The following is a 17,367-nucleotide window of genomic DNA, read 5'->3' as shown; positions in this document are numbered from 1 at the left end:
GAAAAATATATGCACATGTTTAAAAAAATTATAAAGTACTAAAGGGTACGTACTTTCAATGAATGAAAACTAAGCCTTTCTCCAACCCAGGTCCAATTCATCTCCCTGTTAACAATCATTGACAGTTTCTTATGGCTCCTTCCAGGTATTACCTGTGCATGTACAGCAAAACCATACAGGATTGTGCATGGATAACTGTAGCAATACAGAGTATCAATAGAAATAATTGCCCCATTAATAATGGCCCCCTCCTTTGTTTTCTTTTCTTCCTATCTTCATTTATTGATATCTCTTGAAGATCTTTATAACCATACACATAGATCTGCCTCATTTTCTCTGTGTTTGCATGACAGTCCACTGTAAGAGTGAAACAGGAGGGAAGGGGGTGAGGGCACAACTTTTAGAAGAATGATACAGCCCGAGGACATGACATAAACTGATTAGAACCAAATAGGTCCAAGATGGCGGATGAGCCTACTTTCCACTAGACATTGAGCCTCAGTATACGCTCACTGTAATACATCAGCAAGCTAAATGACACACCCACAGGTGCCATGACAGTTCCAAGGCTGACTCCAAAGGTCGAAAAGTGGGTGGTGGCCCAACTTCTGGAAATCCCCACCCTTTCCTCAAAAAAGCTGGAATATTCCTCCTACTCATTAGCCTATGAAATTACCCACCCCTATAAAAACTGACAACCGCATACCCTGGTGCCTTTCTCACCTTCTGAGATGGCCTACACTCTGTGGAGTGTGTTTCTCTCTAAATAAATCCACTTCTTACCTATCACTTTGTCTCTCACTGAATTCTTTCTGTGATGAGACATGGAGAACCTGAGTTTCATTAAGTCCTGAGAACAGGTGTGTGATCTCAGTTAAAAGACCGTGGGTTCAAGTCCCAATCTGAGTTGAACGGTTTCAAGAGTGCACTGTATTGTGTATTGTATCTACCCAGTCCCATATAGCTCGACATTTGGGTTGTTTCCTGTCTCTACTGCAAGCAGTGCTTCAATGACTAATATTACACTGGGTCTTTGTTCATAGGTAGAAGTTTAACAGTTAAAGGTACATACAGGCACGTATTTTAAATCACCCTTCCTGAGTGATTAGCTTTGTTTGGGAAATACTGATTCAGGTGATATTCTTAGGAGCATTCCTTACCTAATACACCACCCATCCATTCTCTCCACAAAAGTGTATTTTCTGGGGTCTTGCCCATGCTTTTTTCTGTTACTAAACATAAGTTCGTGTGCCAGATGCACAGTGAGGCTAAACAAACTGAAACGTTGGAGTTTGGAGCAGAGAAAGGTTTATTGCAGGGCCATGCAAGGAGAATGGGTGAGTCAGGCTGAAAAACCACCAAACTCCTGACGGTTTTCAGGGAGAAATTTTTACAGGCAAAATTTGGGTTGAGGGCTGTAGAGTGTGTGACTTTCTTCTGATTGGCTTGGTGGTGAGGTAATGGGAGCGTTTGTTCTTACTCAGTTGAGGCATGCATCGGCTCTTTGTTGTGGCGTGCAGGTTTCTCTAGTTGTGGCATGCGGGTTTCTTCTCTCTCTAGTTGTGGTGCGTGGGCTCCAGGGCACATGGGCTCTGTAGTTTGCGGCATGTGGGCTCTCTCACTGAGGCGTACAAGGTCGATAGTTGTGGCTCTCTCGGGCTTAGTTGCCCCGCAGCATGTGGGATCTCAGTTCCCTGACCAGGGATCAGGGATCGAGTGGCATCCCCTGCACTGGAAGGTGGATTCTTTACCACTGGACCACCAGGGAAGTCTGGGTTCCAGGAATCTTGTGCTCAGCCTGAAGTTATCATCCTCCACTTGGGCGGGGGGCCTTAGTTCCTGCAGAAGAACTCAAATATACTGTTACATATCTTCCTTCAGGAAGAACTAAGACCCTGCCCTATTGTTTCTTGACTTCTCCTTTGTCTCTGCATTCCCTCCCTTCCCTGACTAGCAACTGTTTGAACCTCCCCTTTGGAACTCAAGGAAGGTCTAGGAGGCTGAAGTCTTTTTCTAGCAAATAAGAAACGGGACATGGAAAGGATTTGTACCAGGAAGGGCCCCACTGTCTTGCTCCGTTTCATTTCCACCCCCATTCTCAGAGCTTTGGGGAGAATTGGCAGAAACAGAAGGGTGAAGTTGTGTTCTGGAGGGGTCTGCAGAATTTGTTTGCCGGTAGAAAGACTAGTAGGAGGCCGGGTACTCTCCCTTAGATGACTACATCAGGGTTCTCACCGCTGGCACTATTAATTTGGCCCCCTTCATCATGGGGGCTCTCTTGGGCTTCCCAGGACTCCATCCATTAGATGCTAGTAGCCCCTCTACTTAGTTGTGAAAAGATCATATGTCTCCTGGGGGCAAAATCTCCTCCATCTTGAGAACAAGCGCTCCAGACACTCCCATGGTGGTAAATTACTCACTGAACATTTACTAAGTATCCAGCGTCTGGATCCTGAGGTAAACGACCACAGGAAGATGCCAACTTGTTCTCTCCTGTGGAAGACAGTCACAGCCACCTGAAGGATCCTGTCCACATTCTCACTCTGGTAATCCATTTCCTCTTCCTTTCTTCCTACCCACTTATTAGACAGCAAAACCGTACAGGATTGTGCATGGATAACTATAGCAACACAGATACAACACAGTACATGAACACAGTCTCCTAAAACTTTCCAATAAATATTATCCTTGTTGCTACCACCCTAGGGGAATCCCTAGGGGGAATGGCTTGTTTTAAATTTAGAATTCTTACGCGGTGCACTTACATACCTATTTTAACATACAGAAATCAGGCGTTTTGGTTTTTCGTTTTTAACATAAATGGGAATTCACTGTATGTTTTGTTGAACTTGATTTTTGTCAGTTAACAATCCAATTAACATCTGGAGACAGGCTCATATCAGTATAGTTCGACCTCATTCTCTTTTAAACTGCTGCATAGTATCCTATACTATGGGCATATTACTGGTTAATCAGTTTGCAAATTGATGAGCAATTACGTTTTCAGTTTTTAAATATCATAACAAAGCTGACAGTGCTGTAATAAACACGTAGTACATGTCTCTTGGTAAAAAAAAAAAACAACAGGGCTTCCCTGGTGGCACAGTGGTTGAGAGCCCGCCTGCCGATGCAGGGGACGTGGGTTCGTGCCCCGGTCCGGGAAGATCCCACGTGCCGTGGAGCGGCTGGGCCCGTGAGCCATGGCCGCTGAGCCTGCGCGTCCGGAGCCTATGCTCCGCAAAGGGAGAGGCCACAACAGTGAGAGGCCCGCGTACCGCAAAAAAAACCCCCAAAACAACAACAACAACAAACCTCATGGCTATCAAGCAAGAAGGGAGATATACCCAATTTTAACACTGCCAAACAGCCCTACAAAAGAGCTGTTATCACTTAAAATTCCCTCCAAATGTGATTAAGAATAGCCTTGACCCCCGGCACAGGCCACCTGGGTTAAATTACCAATCTGTGAATTGGAAGTGTTGCCAATCCGCTCTCCTTAGCGTTTCAATTTGTAAAGTCGTGTTGTAAACTGCAAATTTGTTAGTTCACCGTTTAAGAAACCTTTCAGGGGCTCTCCAACGCCGTCAGAATAAAGTCCAAATTGCTTAGCAAGGCTAACGTGATCCTGGAGGTTCCTTACTCCAGAAAACCTCTAGCAGGTTCTGTCCTCTGAGCCGAGTTCCCTCCGGTGCCCCCATAGCCCCACAGGCCCGTTCCCCAGTTTTGGGAGCTCCCGGCACGGCGCAGAGACACGGTTTGTTGAATGGGTAACAGCAGGCAGGGACAGCATCTTGGCTATCTCTGACCCCAGCCCCTGGAGCTCAACAAATGCTTATTGAGCGAGGCCAGTGCAGGAGAGGGGCTTGGGGGGACAGAGGGACGCTCCCACTTCGCTCCCGGAGTCGCACCTCCGACCCCACCAGGCTGCTGCCTGCGCCCCTTCGTCCCCAACAGAGAGGCCTCACGTGCTTCATTTCCAGATTTGCAAAACAACAAGAGCCCCTTCCGCAGGGTCACATGCCTGGAAGGAGAACCAACAGAGGCGGTCTCTGTATTTCCATATAAAATGCTCATGTGATCAACAGAAGGCCCAACAAAACAGTAAGAGTCGTGGACAGGACCAGGCTGGAGCACCACTTAGCCCCTTAAGTGTTTCGGGAAAGCTTCGGGGTGTCCATATAGGAGTTTTAAAAAAATATAAACTTATTTAAAATTTTTGGCTGCGTCGGGTCTTTGTTGCGGTGCGCAGGCATTTTTTGCGGTGGCTTTTCTTGTTGCGGAGCACGGGCTCTAGGTACGTGGGCTCAGTAGTTGTGGCGTGCAGGCTCTAGAGCGCAGGCTCCGTAGTTGTGACCCACGGGCTTAGTTGTTCCGCGGCATGTGGGATCTTCCCGGACCAGAGCTCGAATCCGTGTCCCCTGCATTGGCAGGCGGATTCTTAAACACTGAGGCACCAAGGAAGTCCCCGTATGGGAGTCTGACAAGCTACCTTATAAAGACGCAACGACCTGAAGAAATAAGCCCTCACACTCACAGCAACTGGAAATCTGAATGACAATGGTGGTGACGCCCAGGATGTTGCAGGGAGGCCCAAGCCCATCGGAGAATTTACAAACTCCCGTTCCTCGGTGAACACCCACCAGCCGACCTGCCGCAGCACTTGCCGAGAACAGCGGGGTAGGAATGGGTGTCCTCAAACTCAACCGTTTTCACCTGCGACCTTTTTACAGGATCTTAGGTACACAACGGAGTTACTTTCTCCTCTGGCTTTCCTTGAACAGTTGTTCCACAAGAGTGCTGACTAATGGTGGGAGCCAGCAAGTGCCCTTAGGCGGCCTCATGGAAATAAAGTTGGTATAAGAAAGAAAAACAAAACAAAACAACCAAACAACGGGAAACTTTACCACCTGGCTCCCCTGGTACCAAACTGTGAGGAAAAGGCGGGAGAGGGGCCTCAGGGACTGCACCCAAGAAGTGAAGAAAGAAAAAAAGGACAGAAGCCGGAGCCCAGAGAGGCTCAGAACCGCCACAGAGGGCACGGCGTACCCGGGGGTAGGTCTCCTCTGTGCAGTCCAACCCCTGCGTCAATCAGCTCCTTTCCCCGCTGTGATTGGTGGGCTTCCTTGGCCACCCTGGCGCCCACCTCCTAGTTGCTTGGGGTTTACTTCCCCAAAGTACACGGGCCCCACCTTGTGGAGCAACCGCTCCTGCATGGAAAGCGGATCTCCGCCCCGGGGAAGACGTTGTAACGAATGGGAGCACCCTCACACATTTATTGGCTACCGTGGATATCGGTCAAAGAACTTCCCACCCTCCTTCCCATAATACCTTTCAGTTATTGGTCTCTCTTATTGCCAATCCGTTACTAGGGAAACGAGCTCCTCACAGTCTCATAGGCATGAGTCAAAGCCAATCAAGAGCCACGCCTCCATCCTGAGTCAGTACCCAATTGCTGCTCGAAGAGCCCAGGGTGCGCAGTCGGGATTGGCCACCAGACTGCCCGACCTGGCCGCAACAAGTTAGGCTGAATCGTCCTTATATAGCCCGGCGACGGAACACGCGTGTGTGCGGACGCAGTTGCGTGAGGGGTTTTTTGCTTTTTGCAGTACTGTGGAGCAGAGCTTGTTCCTCTCCCGCTCACCGTGCAGGTACGCCGAGGTGTGGGCGGGGCTGGGTGGCCCCGGGACGAGGACGAGCTGCGGCTGTGGTGAGGAGAAGTCCTAACGGCGACCGCGCGAGGCGCGCCTCCACTCCCCCCCCATCCCGCAACGGCCGCAGGCGCGCGGCGGACGCACGGGCGCGCGGAGGTTCTTCGCCCCCCGCCCCCACAGGCTCGGCGCGCGTGGCCGTGTCCGCGTCCGCAGCCTGCGAGTGCCGCGCCCAACGGCCACGGCGGGCGAGAGCGAGCCGCGGCCGCCGCCCGGGCCCCAGGGTGATCTCGGGGGCCTGGGGCCCCGCGCGGCCGGCTCGGTAGCTTTTCCCGCCTGCCCACCCCCCCCTCCGCGCGCCAGCCGAGTCCTTCGTCCCCTGGCGGGGTCTCCAGCTTAACCCAGACCAGAGGAGGCTTTTCTTTGGGTGGGGGACACGAAAGTGCGATGAGAATTTCTCGACTCGAGAAGCAGAAGTGCTGCTCCTAGGTTTTACAAGGAGTTAAGGGGGGAGCAGCGAGTTCATGGATATTGAGTGATGATAATAGCTAACATTTTCCCAAGCCCTCGCTGTGTGCCAGGCACTGTGCCTGGCAACTTGTGTGTCTCTTCTTTACTCCCGAAATGCCCCGATGAGGTATGTACGATGCTTTCCCTCTTTTTACAGCGGACTCGAAGGCCGAGGTTGAGTGACATGGTCAAAGGCACATAGACCGTAAGGGGCAGGTATTTGTTTGAGCCTAGGCGGTCTGACTCCCGGTCCCCGAACCTGTTTTATTCTTTGTCCCAGCGCCCTGTGCGGTTCTAGGGCATCTTTGCCCCCAGAACGCTAGTCCCTGGGGTCGGTATCAGCCCCAGAAGGCCGACTACAGCGGCATTTATACTTGGGCCAGTTGAGGGCTTCCAGGGAGACGAGGGTTGGACGTGGGATTATGACAAAGGAAAAGAAAGGGTTTTTGGGGCTTCTTTTCTACAGATATTCCTACAGGTAGCTGACGGATGTGCTGCCCTAAAAGCTTCTTGGAAAAGCGAAGAATAAAATGAATAAGCCCCATTGATCCTGGACAGTGTTCCTCGTCAGATTTTAAACTTACATCCTGATGATGGGAAGTTCCCGCCAGCAGGAAGTTAGGCTCTGGTATTAGATCTTGAATCGTCTTTCTTCTTTTTTTAATTGGAACAGGCTTTTGAGAAAGACCCTCGAGAAGACAGTTGAACTTCTTCGTTTTATGTAGTTAAAGAAAATGAGGTTGCAGAGCGATGAGCTTCAGATCTGGCCATTACGTATAAGTAAATTTGAAATTGGGAGTGGAAACCTTGTTGCCCAGTTACAGTACAAATTTGACCTCTATGGAGCCTCAGCTAGGTGAATTAGGGGTGATTGAAAGGTGTTGGAAATCTTACTCTTATGGCAGTTGGGAACTTCTGTGAATGAAAACTTGTTTATATACATTTATTTAGCATTGTGTGTATGCTCCTGTTATATGCAAACGTAGAAGACACCTTCAAAGACTTGAGTGTAAATTTTTTTAGTAGAGTTATAGCTGAGATTTTTTAAAAGCCAGTTTATTCCTTGACTTAATGAAATAATAAATGTTCTGTGTTGCAGGTCCGAAACATTGCTTTGCATCACAAATGTCTCTACTTGAGCTAAAGCTACATTAAAAGTTTTGGAGCTAGCTCTTCTGAATTAATTTTGATTGGAATGGCTGTCGACCATTTTTCTTTCTCTCTTTTTTCTTTAAGAAGTTTATCTATTTTGTTTGTGCAGACACTTTTTAGAATTGGTCTTTTTGTAAGAATTGTTTTTGCTGCCAGAGGGAACACATAATTTACAACTTTGTAAGTAAATTAAAAAGCTATGAGGAAACAAACATTTTTGTTTCCATTTACCCAGTAATTTCCATATTTCTTAACAAAGTAGCAGTAGATACAGGATCAAAATAGCTTGTGGACAGGTTCCAACACCTTTGTTGGTGTTGCCATGAATGACAGATAGCTTTAGAGTATATAACATCGTTTTCTTTGGAACTTGCCTTCTTGTAGCAATTCCAGTTACCTACATTTATACACCAGTTAGCTATTGAATTAGCATTTTAAGTTATCAAATGTTAAAACACTAATGATGTACATTTAAACTGTTAATGAGTCCGCTAGTTATTCCTTGAGGTAAAATATATCAGAATGAAAGTTCTTTGTGTATTAATTTGTTAGTTTCCCCTTCAGATACTTTAAAAAACACTGTTTTTGGCTTCAGACAAATGGTTATCGGTTGGGTAGGAATATGAAAGCTGGTATTTCACAGATTGGTAGCCCAGTTGATTGCTTGTGTATTCATTGATCAAGAACAAATGACTTAAAGCAAATTGTGATAATACAAGACTTGTCTGCCAGTCTTCAATCCAAGCTAGAGGTTACTTTTGCTGTTAAATCCTTTGAATCTAAGCTTTTGTATCTCTTCTAACTGGTAGAAAAGTAGGTAGTTCTTTGTTCTTTTATTTAACTCACTTTAGTTTGCTGTTCTCAGCTGACAGTCTGCTAAGGGAACATCAGGAGATTTGGTAATGTTTCTTGGTGACCTACTTCACAGCAGTTTTTGGTAATTTACATTTTTTTTAACTTGTTTCAGTACTTTGCCTAGAAACGAAAGGGCAGAAGTTTGTTTTAAATTTTTATAGGTTTGTGAATTGTATATCGATCTTAGGACGGATGGGGCAGTGTTAAAAAACGAAATTTGGTATAAAGCTTGAATGTGTGACCTAAACCAGTTTTTCTTTTTGCCAGTTTACTAACATTACCCACTTGATCTTTCAACATTTTGCAGTTAGATTTGTTTCTTATAATACTTCAGAATTCAAATATGCATTGTATATTCATTTCATTGTACTTTAAGACTTCCTTGGACAAAATTTACTGACTTTAAAGAGGGAGATAATTGTTAAAGTAGCTAAGAAAAAAAGCCCCCCCCACCCCTCCCAATCAGTTTTTAACACCTATTGGGACCTTTAGTACAGTACTATCCTTCCAGCCATGGAGTTAAATTTAAGATTCAGCAACTGTAATCACACTTGTATTTGGTGATCACGTTGTGGTGAACAACTAAGTTTGTTTTTAAATCTCAAAAGTCAGCTTTATGTTTGTTGGTTGGTCTATTTATTTATAGTATTCTTGGTCACCCTATCTGGCTTTGGTTGGGAAAGCTTAATTGCAAGCCTGATGATACGGTGAAGAGGGTGAAGAGTTAGGAAAAATCTGCACATGAAGAGTGGGAAGAGGGGGCTTAACAAAGCAGAAAGTTATTAAAAGTTCTCTTATATGCTGTGGCCTTTGTAAATAAAATCAGGTCTTTAGATTTTAGGTGATAGATTTCCACTTCCGCCTTCTGGCCAGTCTGTTATGTCATATTGCTTGGCTGTTTAGCCTGGGTGATGTGTTTCAGGTATTTAATAAAAAGTAAATATTAGAGGTGGTTTAGAGAAAAAAAGCTGGCTTCCTAGATGGGACACACTTCAGCTTAGTAGGAATGTCGTCCTTGGTGGCTGTTAAGTGGCTTTGTGGCAGCATCATTGCTTATTTGTGTAGCTGTTTATGTATTTTTAAAGTGCATTCACACATCTTAGGTATTCTTATGTTTTTGCTTATAAGACCTGGAGCTCTGTAACCTAAATAGCTATCTAAACTGTTTTGTAAAGCAAGTGATGTCACTGGTAAGGATATGTGCTAGATATATTTCCTTGTTCAGAAACTTTGAATGTTTTAGAATTTCCTTATTCAAAAAATCTTTGAAGGTTTTAGAAGGTATCAGTGGCACCTACCTGCCTTTCCAGGGTTTTTTGTTTGTTTTAACAACTGCGCCTCAAGTATATCCCATGTTTATGGACTATCTTGAGCTTACTCCTAGGGATTCCCGGCATACATCCACTTATGCTTTATGAGATCTAAAGTATAGGAAATTCATGTTTTCAAGGAATTTCATAGATGAAACATTAGTATTTAGTTAACAGTATTTTTTCATCTTGGTGAGAAAGGACAGATTGTTGCTTAATTACAAACCTAGCTGACTAGCTTTTAATGCTGGATTGGGGAAGGGATGTTAAAAACCAAGAAAAGTTAGTGAATTAAGTTTCTCAGTTCTTGAATTTTTTTCTCTTGAGGAAACGTGTATTTTGAGGTAATTTTGGATTTACAGACAAGTTGCAATACAGACATGTCTTGTGTACCCTTTACCTAACTTCACTAATGTTAACATCTCACCTAATCATGGTACATTTTTCAAAAATAAATTGACATTGATAAAGTAGTATTAACAAAGGATTGACCTTATATGGATTTCCTTAGTTTTTCCACTAATGTCCTTTTTTTCTGTTCTAGGATCCAATCCAGGATACCACATTGCAGTTAGTCTTCATGTCTCCTTGGTTTCTCTTCTCTGATCTGTGACAGTTTCTTGTATTTTCTTTGTCTTTAATGACCTTGACACTTGATCTCAGTTTGGTTATACTTGGTGTTGAGTAGACTGAGGTTATGGATTTTGGGAAGAATACCACAGAGGTGACTTAACCTTCTTACCGCATCACGGGGCACATAATACCATTCCTGGTTGAATTTAACCTTTGATCACTTGATTAAAGTGGTGTGTACCAGGTTAGTATTTTTTTCCTTTCCAAATTCTTTTCATTAGAAACTAGTCACTAAGGGAGGAAAATCTTTGAATTTTTGGACACATATTAAAGCTACCGCTGTAGTTACTAAACATTTTGGGGGAAACACTTTGAACTTAGGCAGATATTCTGTTTCTCTAAAGTTTCCCCGCTTAATGTTAGCATTCATAGTGGATCTTGCCTGCAGCTCTTATGGTGTTCTCATGGTGATTCTTTATTTCCCTTGTTTCTTCTCCAACATTTGAAATTCTTAGGTAAGAAAGATTTGTCTCTTCTCCCCACTTTTTAAATTCTTCATTTTCCCATTTTTTAACACTATTTACCTGTAATTTTTTTTTTTTTTTTTTTGCGGTACACGGGCCTTTCACTATTGTGGCCTCTCCCGTTGCGGAGGCTCCGGACGCGCAGGCTCAGCAGCCATGGCTCACGGGCCCAGCCGATCCTCCCAGACCGGGGTGCGATCTCGTGTCCCCTGCATCGGCAGGCAGACTCTCAACCACTGCGCCACCAGGGAAGCCCAATTTTTAAATTTTTAGTTATATCAGTATGGGCTCATGGATATTCTTTGGGGTTGTAATCCAGTGTTCTCCTAACTTATTTTTGGTTTTTTACTTATTTATTTTTTGAATTGTTCCAGTTTTGACTCTTGTGTTCTTTTGATGTTCCCCTATTTTTTTTTTTTAAGCATTTTCTTTCCTTATCAGTTACTTCAGGCTCATGTTGTATTTTGCCTGTCCTGTGTCTCCAAGGAGTTGTCAGGAAGAATTTTGAAGGAGGGTGACAGGTGGTAAATGTTAAGAGTTTGGAAAATAGATTGAACAGTAGTAAATGTAGTGATAGTTAATGCTGCTCTCTCCCTGAGCAAAAGCGGCTTGGTTTCTGTAGTTTTTTCTCTGGTCTGGGAAAGCATTTTTATTTCTCATAACTAAGCCGAATTTCAAATGTTTGAATACATAGCATAACTTTGTAACAAAATTTACAACATATTCATGTTAGTACACAGAAACCCTCACTGTTTTATTTTTCCATAGTGTTTTAGATAGGTTATTACAATAGAGTAAAAAGATCCCTTAAATGTCATTGTACTCAGAATTGACAGTTACCATTTTGAGTCACTCTTTTAAATTTGCTTTTTTTTCCTGTACAGGTTCCCATTCTGCTCTCTTCCCCTGAGATGACCTTTTGTCTTTCCAAGCTATTATATTGGTGGGTTAAAAAACAGCTTTATTGAGGTATAACTGACATACAATAAACTGCACATATTTCAAGGGTAGAATCTTATAGCTTTTGGCATTGTTTATACCTATGAAACCACCACAGTCAAGATAGTGAAAATAGCTATCATCCCCAAAAGTTTTCTCATGCTCCTTTGTATTCCCTCTTTCCTATCCACTCTCCCTCCTCTTCTGCCCCCGGGGATCCCTTATCTGCTTTCTGTCACTGAAGATCAGTTTATACTTTCTAGAATTTTCATGTAAATGGAATCATACAATATGTGCTTTTTTAAAAAAAATTGCTGAGTAATACTGTTTGTTCTATTCTGTAAATATATCACAATTTGTTTATGCATTCACCTGTTGATGGACATTGGTTTGTTTCCAGCCTTTAGCTATTACAAATAAAACTTGAGAAACTGCCTAACTTTAACAATGTGGTTGTGCCATTTTACATTCCCACCAGCAATGTTTGAGGGTTCCATTTCCTCAATATCCTGACCAGTGCTGTATTATCAGCCTTTTAAGTTGTCATTCTGACAGGTGTGTAGTGGCACTTTATTGTGGTTTTAATTTGCATTTCTATAATTACTAATGGTGTTGATGTTCAGCATTTTTCATGTGCTTATTTGACATTTGAGTGAGTAATATCTTTGATGAATTGTCTGTTCAGATTTTTCGCTTATATATTTTAGTTGTTTTTCAGTTTTGAGAGTTCTTTAATATATTCTGTATACAAGTTGCTTTGCAAATAGTTACCTCAAGCCTGCTTTGCCTTTTCATTCTCTTGATAGTGTCTTTGCAAAGTGAAAGTTTTTATTTATTTGTTTATTTTGGTTATGCTGTGCGGCATACCAGATCCTACTTCCCTGACCAGGAATCAAACCTGCATCCCCTGCGTTAGAAGCACGGAGTCTTAACCACTGGACTGCCAGGGAAGTCCCTAGAAGGTTTTAATTTTGATGGGGTTCACATTATCAATCTGTGCTCTTATAGATCACGTTTTTAGTGTTGTATCCAAAAATGACTCGCTGTCATTCAGATATTCTTTAGAAGTTTTATGGTTTTAGGTAACACCTAAAACTATTAAGTCAATTTTAATATTCTGTGGGTCTTGAATTGAGGTTCTCTATTTCTATATATGGATGTACAGTTGTTCCAGCACCATTTGTTGAAAAGAGTATCCTTTTTCTACTGAATTGTCTGCACTTTTGGAAATCATGTGTGAATATATTTCTTTATTCTGTTTCATGGATCTATTTGTCTATTTTTACATCCAGAGTGTTTTAAAAATAAATTTACCGATGTATCTATGAACAATACTGCTATTGTTTTGTGTATACTAAAAGCACTTAAACATTTCAAGGCTATCATACAGTACTTATTTGGCAAGTGACTTTCTGTTTCTTTTTTAAAAATCCAACCTGATTTATTTATTTTTTAAAAAATTATTTATTTATTTATTTTTGGCTGCGTAGGGTCTTTGTTGCTGCGTGCGGGCTTTCTCTAGTTACAGAGAGCGGGGGCTACTCTTCGTTGAGATGCGTGGGCTTCTCATTGCGGTGACTTCCCTTGTGGAGCACGGGCTCTAGGCGCGCAGGCTTCAGTAGTTGTGGCTTGCAGGCTCTAGAGCATAGGCTCAGTAGCTGTGGCGCACAGGCTTAGTTGCTCTGTGGCATGTGGGATCTTCCTTGACCAGGGCTCGAACCCGTGTCCTCTGCATTGGCAGGCGGATTCTTAACCACTGCGCCACCAGGCAAGCCTGACTTTTTTTTTGTTTCTGAGATCTAGTTCATGCTGACTTTATGACTGCTATAAATAGGGTGACTTTATATCTCGGTTTCCCAGGAACACTCCTAATTCACTCCAGTTAAACTGGTATAATTATCAATTGTATCACTTTTTAATCTTTTAAGTGCGCATATGATTATCTTACATACAGGCCGCTCCACGATGTGAATAAACTGCAACTTAATCCATTACCGCTTTGACAGATATGTGAATTGTTACCTGTCTTATGTTTCAGAAATAGGGTGGCATTTAATTTCTCTGTTTATATCTTGTGCAAATGGGTGAGTTTCTCTTGTTTATATATCAATCTACAAGAGAATTGCTGGATTCATCAGATTGGTTTTAATTTTGTTAGACAACTGCAGAGTTGTTCTCCACCATGGTTGTACCAGTTGACTCACAACAGTTTTGCAGGTTCTTTTTTCATTACTTCCTTTCCACTGTTTGATATTGAGTGATATTTTAATACTTTGGAGGATCTCCTGTGAGAAGTGATAAGTTTTAATTTACATTTTACTAGTAACTTTATCTTTTGTTGTTGCCCGTTTACTTTTCTGAGAGTTGCCTTTTCCATTTCTTTGCTTGTTTTTCTCTCAGGCTATTCTTTGTTTTAGTGATCTGTGTGGGAGTTCTATATCCATTCTGCATATTAATCTCTTAGAGTGTGATGCTGTGCTTTTCCTTAATTTACAGTGGGCACTTACAGATCTTGAGTTATTAAGACATTTTGCTATTTTGCTATTATTAGAAAGAGTAAACTCTACTATTTAAAAATTCAGGTGGATTATAGTTGCTCTTAATGCTTCCCTGTTCTTGGAATATAAATTCTCACAACTCTATTAGACTCAGTTAAAAGAAGCACCTTTAACATTTATCTGAATTTCAGCAAAATTGATGTGGAATTTCTTTAAAGTTGCCATGCAGTTTAGTTAAATTGGGCTAAGTGAGTATTTTGAAAGTTAGGGAAGTATTGAATATTTCACAAATCAGGGTCAACTAGTAAAAAATCAGTGATTATGTTAGTATGTGAGGTATTGACATTTCCGTGTGTGTGTTTTTTTTAGAATAGCACTCATTGATGTTGCATGCTTTACAAATAAGGTAAGAAAAATATAAAAATTACATTCTTCACTCCTTGTAGGTAACTAATACCAACTTTGTTGCCTCAAACTTTTTTTTCCTGTTTTGTAAACTACCTTAGTCATGCTTTTATTGTTTGCTTTGATGGATCCTAAGGCCAACATGAAGTGATGATATTGGAAAAATTATACTATTAGAAGCCAGAAGCGAATCTTTCCTAAAACTGGAAAACTTATCAGAAAATATTCTGATATAATCCTTTGAAAAAGCAAAGTACATAGATATCATAAGACAAATTTAGAGATGAAACCAAGAGCTTTTTAGGAGATTGCTCCGCTCTAAGACCTTAACCCAGAAAGTTGGGAGAAAGTGACCAGATAGAAACTTCCTGAGTCATGAAAAAGTTTAAATTGGACCATCTATATTTGCTGCTAATAAATAGAGATGTTCTGTGGTCCTCAGATACTTTAACAAAAGTATCCCACTTGGACTAATTAAAATCACACAGTGTGGAGTTAGTTTATGGAATTGTGAACTTAAAGGGATTTTTTTTTTCTTTCTTTTAAATTTATTTTATTTATTTATTTTTGGCTGCTTTGGGCCTTCATTGCTGCATGTGGGCTTTCTCTAGTTGGTGGCGAGCGAGGGCTACCCTTCCTTGTGGTGCCTGGGGTTCTCATTGCTTTGGCTTCTCATTGCAGAGCACAGGGCTCTAGGTGCACGGGCATCAGTAGTTGTGACCCACGGCCTTAGTTGCTCTGTGGCATGTGGGATCTTCCCAGACCAGGGATTGAACCCGTGTCCCCTGCATTGGCAGGCGGATTCTTAACCACTGCGCCACCGGGGAAGTCCCTTACAGGGATTTTTAAAGATCATTTTGTTTTAAGAACTAGAATATGTAAGATAACAGGTCATAAATTATTGGATGTTGGTACCCTTTGTTCTGTTTTTCTTTTTCTTTTATTTTGAAAGTAATTTCATGTTCATCCCAGGACATTCCAGCAATTCAGAGGTCTATGAATTTTATTCTTTTTAATAGGTACATAGTATTCCATTAAAAATGTTTTATATATATTATATGGAACAAAATATAATTTTCTATAACACAGGTAATGAAACAGTGAATATTTTTTAAACCTTATGTTGTATGTATTTACATGTTGTGTTTTTTATATAGTACTTTTTGTATGGATTATTTCACATAATATAACCCCCCCCCCAAAAAAAAAAAGGATTGGTCAGTATTCTCAGTTTTTAGGTTGCTAATGTGAGATAAGCATGTTGATTCATATTTTCTTGTAGTTTTTCTCAGGGGAAATATTCGTTATGACTCCGATGAATAAAAATTGTTTTAGAAGTACTTCAGTTCAGCAAACTTATTTTCCTAGCCTAAGAATAAAATAAATTTTTAGCAGTGTTTAACAGAAAAGTAAAACTTAATGCTTTATGTATGTTTTTTTAAAGAGAGCAGAAATTTTTACCTAAAATTATTGGAGCTTCGTGATGCATGTTTTAAAAATTAAGATATTAAGATGTGCACATCATTTGGTTTTACATTTTAATTGGGCCAGTTACATTCTGTGGGCACACAGGTGACTCTCTGTGGCATTCATGAGTAGACCACTGCAGTCATCAAGTCAACCTAGAAGTTCACTAAAAAGTAGTTTTACATTAACTGCTTGGGCTTCCGTAGTCCACGGTACTCTAGAAAAATTCTTATTCTCTCAGGAGGTAATCCTCTTTTAATTTTGCTAGCAAAATAGTTAAATAGTCTTCTGGGTGACAGAAAATGGTGGGATGTAGAAATGTTTTCTTTCACTATAGTTAATAGTTATAATAGTAAAAGTTATAGTAACAGCTAACATTCATTGCTTACTACCAGACACTTGATTCTTGCAGTTATGATTTTAAAGATTAAAGAACTGAGGGCACCAGAGAGATTGTTACTAGCTCAGGAGCACAACTAGTGGTAGAATTTTGCCCAGTGAGAATTGGTCAGAGAAAATTTGAAGGTTTCCTTTTGTTGCATCTCAAATACTCATTCACTGTTTTAAAATAGAGCACTCAGTAGAGTTCATTTGTTATATCTTACTGGTCTTAGATTTACCAGTTCAGTTAGAACTGGTAAACTGAAGGTATTGTTTACTATCTTTGCTTCCTTAAGTATTTCTGAGTGGCCAAGTTTTTCTTTACTTCTTGAGGTCAAGAACTATTCTGTTCTTCCCCTTTCCCTAAACTAGGACTTTTTCAGTATTTCTTGAAAGAAAATTTTAAGGGAAAGTATAATTTTTAAAATGTATTTTTCTTGTCCCTTTGGAGAGTACAATTTTGGCATATTATGACATTCACAATATTACAAACTTGGATATAAAATTAATGGAAAGTAAACTTTAGTGGAAGTGAGTGATTTCCTCCTTCCTCCTTTATTCTTCCTAGGTCCTGTTTCTTTCATCATTGATCTTTCTAGACCACAGTGATTTTATTTTCTATCATTTTTAGGAATATTACTTTTGAGTGATTTGTAATACATACCCTAAAAGGTTTATCCTGTAGATCTGAAAGCAGTGTTGCAAGGGAGTTGATCTCCAAATTGGAATTACTTGGAATGTTCAATGAACTTACTTTGTCTTGGGAGAGTGGCATGTATCTTTTAGGAAGTCTTCCAGTCTTCACATCAGCATGGGGAAGGGGGAATTGCTGTTGATAATTAAAATAATAAGACTATCTCGTTTGTCTCTTATTTGGTTTTGGTACATGTTTCATAGTCCAACCAATAATGTATCCATTGGCATAGCTATTATATAAGGAACAGCCAGAATCCATAGTATTATAAATTTGTAAAACCTCTTCTAAAAGGACACAGTGTTTCAGGAGTATTTAATAAGTGAGGGAGGATCTCATGTATTTTTAGCATGTATTTTCATTGGTATACATAGTTTCTAATTGTCATAGTGGATCAGTAACTGGTAAAAA

The 17,367-nt window shown here is 41.2% G+C and overlaps 1 protein-coding gene and 1 long non-coding RNA gene across 5 annotated transcripts in view; one reads left to right on the top strand and one right to left on the bottom strand.

Moving 5' to 3' along the window:
- Window positions 1-1,291: 1,291 nt before the first annotated feature.
- LOC136794177 (uncharacterized) lies at window positions 1,292-5,129 on the bottom strand. Its single transcript, XR_010840559.1, has 3 exons — window positions 4,535-5,129; window positions 2,421-2,620; window positions 1,292-1,839 (listed from the first exon to the last, which is right to left on the bottom strand). It is a non-coding gene; the product is annotated as an uncharacterized lncRNA (long non-coding RNA).
- A 221-nt stretch (window positions 5,130-5,350) lies between these two features.
- Window positions 5,351-17,367, top strand: part of G3BP1 (G3BP stress granule assembly factor 1) — a 30,811-nt gene continuing 18,794 nt past the window's right edge. Inside the window, exons 1-3 of one of the 4 annotated variants that reach the window (XM_067032029.1) lie at window positions 10,139-10,292; window positions 11,457-11,515; window positions 14,379-14,415. The gene's annotated coding sequence lies outside the window, so the exon portion shown is untranslated. Of the gene's footprint in view, window positions 5,649-10,138; window positions 10,293-11,456; window positions 11,542-14,378; window positions 14,416-17,367 lie in introns of those variants that run through there. The other 3 variants (XM_067032030.1, XM_059062472.2, XM_067032028.1) reach the window with 3 other exon arrangements.

This window comes from Kogia breviceps, chromosome 4, assembly GCF_026419965.1.
Source record: "Kogia breviceps isolate mKogBre1 chromosome 4, mKogBre1 haplotype 1, whole genome shotgun sequence".
NCBI lineage: Eukaryota > Metazoa > Chordata > Mammalia > Artiodactyla > Physeteridae > Kogia > Kogia breviceps.
Note: the sequence above shows the minus strand (reverse complement) of the source record. Positions and strands in the feature narration are given on the sequence as shown.